Source organism: Ictalurus furcatus, chromosome 20 (assembly GCF_023375685.1).
Source record: "Ictalurus furcatus strain D&B chromosome 20, Billie_1.0, whole genome shotgun sequence".
NCBI classification, from domain to species: domain Eukaryota; kingdom Metazoa; phylum Chordata; class Actinopteri; order Siluriformes; family Ictaluridae; genus Ictalurus; species Ictalurus furcatus.
In genome coordinates this window covers 22,915,471-22,919,127 of record NC_071274.1, presented here as the reverse complement: position 1 = coordinate 22,919,127, position 3,657 = coordinate 22,915,471, and positions in this window count along the sequence as shown.

The window sequence follows — 3,657 nt, the reverse complement described above, 5'->3', positions numbered from 1 at the left end:
GAACACAAACACACCCGCACTTTTTTTTTTAAACGTATTTAGCACGACTGTGACCTCACAGGGCGACCCCGAGCGTTCCGGCCTCCATACAGAGAGAACACGGCTTTTAAACGCTGTGATTTACGCCTGACATCTCTCCGTGAGAGTGGAGGGATATCGGCTTGTAAAATAAATAAATAAATAATAATAATAATGGGATGGGATGAAAAAACATCACAGGAAAAAGGAAGAAAAACAAAAGGAATATAGAAACTTCAGGTTCATACCGAGTGTTTATCTTTAGGCAGGTAACGCATTAAAAAAAGGTTTATTGTGTAGTTGAACTGTGTTGGTTTTCAACAATTAAAAGTGAAAACCCCACCCTGCTGCTTAGCAACGGCGTACGTGCGTTACGCCAGGCCGAAGTGTACGGGCGAAGGTATGTTTACGAGGTACAGGTCTGAGGCCAGATGACCTTTGGCTTGAATGGATTTAACAGGAAGCACCGCGGAGAGTTCGATTCAAGTTCGACATTCCTGCTTCTGCTAGCAAGAGCGTTTAAGTTCACCAGTCAGTTGAGTTTTTACAAATGATATTTATTTTTATAATACTCTATAAACCCAAAACTGCGTTCTGATTGTCTGAACGTGTAGCGACGATGGAGGATAACCAGCTATTAGTCATGCGCCAGTGCCGATTTTACCGAGCGACAGCCGTCCACCAGTCTCCAGGGGCGGAGCTTAACTTAAATCCGATCGACCGGTCATAAAGTTGATCGTGACATCACGTCGCTACCGTAAATTCTTTTTTCTCGTTCTTCATCTCGACACAGCAGTCGACTTAAAATGCTAGTTTTAATGACCGTATATAATAATAAATTAGCAACATTTACTGCTCTAGAATGATGGAACGTTGTTAGCGAGCTAGCTACGGTTAGCTAAATAACAAACACTGCGTGTACTGACGTTATAGATAAAGACTTACTGTTGTCGTCTCGTGTCGGATATCAGGAGGTGGATGCAAGTGCAAGCTTTCTTTACGGACAAAATTACAAACAAAAACGGACAAAGTCAAGACATGAATAACAGAAGAACTAGCAAAAACGAGAACTCTGGGATAAAACCAGACCGCGGTACAGAACTTATATAAGGGCCCTAATCACTAACAGGGGAAACACAAAACAGGTGTGTGTGATAAGGGAGGCATGTGACAAGGTCAGGTGATTTGCTGGGGCTGCTGGGAAAATCTGAATCGATACCTTCTGACCAATCGGAATCCAGAATTGTGATGAACGTGTCATTTATACAGCACCGATATACTGTGTATATACAGATGTTTACCTGAGGCAGGTGATATGCAGGAGGTTTTTCACCTGAGGACCTTTTCACACAGTTACTACACAATAGAAAAGCACCACACAACACACCGCGGCTTAACGGTGACTGTGCGGATAATACGCTGGGCTTTTCACCTTTCCTCCGAGACGTCTAACGTTTCCATTCACTGGCTCAAACTGGAACATTCCACAGGCTGGGTCCTATTAAATCCCTAAAGAAATAACCCTCTCATATAACGTGTGCAAAAACCAGCGCCGTAATCCTCCCAAGGATGTGCTTAATACCACTTCCTGCTGCGATCAAAGCCAGAGGAAACAGTGCTGGGGCGTAAATCTGAGCCGTGTCCAAGCACGTCACAAGCAGCGTACGGGTTTTATCGGCCGTGTGCGTATCCGTGGGTACAGGAGTGAAAGTTTAATCAGGGTTAGAATTTTCCAACGTAGTTTTAGGTCCAATACCATGAAGTTCCCGTGAATCGAACACGAACGCCATGCACGAAGTCGCACATTTCTAAATCATACAAATTATACAAACTTCAAAATCTTTCTGACTGTTCATACTATATCTACGAATCCTACTTTGCATCTTATGAATCACTTAATGCTTTCATGCTACATTATCGAATCATCGTTGTCCACAAAAACGACAAAATAATGGGACTGAAACGTGGGGGCGGGGCCAAAATCGACGTCCGATCGAGAGCAGCAAAAGGCAGGGCGAAAACAAAATATTTCCTCGCCGTCTGCAAACCCCTGCAAACGTGTCGTGTAGAACAAACAATGTCTGGATATTCGCACCTGGCCCCGCCCATCAGGACCGCGATATGATTCATGTGCGTTTTGTTCAGCACTCTCGATCTAGTGTGGAAGTCGTATGTAAGAAAAATCGACGACACGAACGTTGTAAAATTGTAAATCAGGATCTGAAGCAGTAATTTAGAATTTAGAAAGAAAAAACCCCTGTCTAATACGCTAACCGCTAACTAGCTACTCACTTTTATTCTCGCGTCTCTATTTCGGCGTACTGCTCTTAAACAAAACGACTCGGGTTGAGTTCAACTCTCTGTCCAGAGCACCGTTTGACTGAGCGTAAGTGAATATAAGCCATCCTTGTAGCAGGCTGGGTGGATGGACGGCACGTCTCAGCGCCACACTGATAAAAAAGCGTGTAGATTAATGATAGAACAGCTGTGTGTGGTGTTTCAGTCATTGTTTGTGTGCCAGGCATTTCCTCCTGCCTTGTGATCCGAAGTGCGTAAGGCTGATGTCAGAATATCTGTTTCTAACAAAGGCTCTCTCTGAGACAAAGTGTCCCTCGTTGGCGCTTTTGATGGGCGTGATAAGACCGCCGCACATCTGTGACGAGTCAAAGAGCCTGAGACGGGCTGAAAAGTTTGCGCATATATGCCCAGTATGGAAAATATGGAGACAAACGAGTATTTTTGTAGGATTATTTTTGTATAAACGTATGAGGCCGAGCCAAATGAAAAGCTTGAAAGTGAACCGAGGTTTTAAGTCCTAGAGGAAACTGGACGGTCGTTAAGCACTGGAACACTTGCATGAAGATTATGCAGAAAAACGGCACACCTTTCTGACACCTACTTGCACAAAACTATGCAAAATTAAAAATAAAGAAGGTTTTCATTTGACTCTCCCTTATACAGAGCACAAGCTGAGACTACTGGGACAGATTTGTTGGGAATTTGTGTCTTTAATCAGTAACGTTAACTGCTGTCCTGTGTTGACGTTGAAATGTGCAGGAGTTTACTCAGAAATGCACAACGGATGCGTTTATAATCGTTTATACGTTTCGTCACAGGTAGAAATGCACCGAAATGTACAGAGTTTTCTTTCACCGCCGTTCCTCCAGTCCCGCCTCGGTCAGGAGACGGACCTTGGCGATTTTCAGTGTGGACGCAGCGTTTATGAAATCTCCCTCAGCCTCTGAATCAGCACAAAGTCTGATGTTTGCGGTTTCTGAAGAGCTTTCAGCTCGTTCCATAATGCGGCTTTTGAAATTCAGGAGGGCCTCGAGTGAACTGAACCCTGTGCCAGTTAGCAAAATGCCATCTTACGCAACAGCACAGAACTACGTGAATTAATTACCATACCGCCCGTACAGCACACAATGAGCTTCTGAGCTGCGTTTCATGGTGTCACTTTCAGTTAGCGACTCTAATCAGGGACGACTTTCGCCATTCATTAGTCACCTTCCTGACGCTGGCACTTTAGTTTTTCTCTACGGGACGGTCCTTAATCTGCCCGTTGTCCCCTTTAGGAGAATAAATATTATACAACAGTGCTGGTGAATTCTCCACTCTGATTGGTCAGACGATTCCACG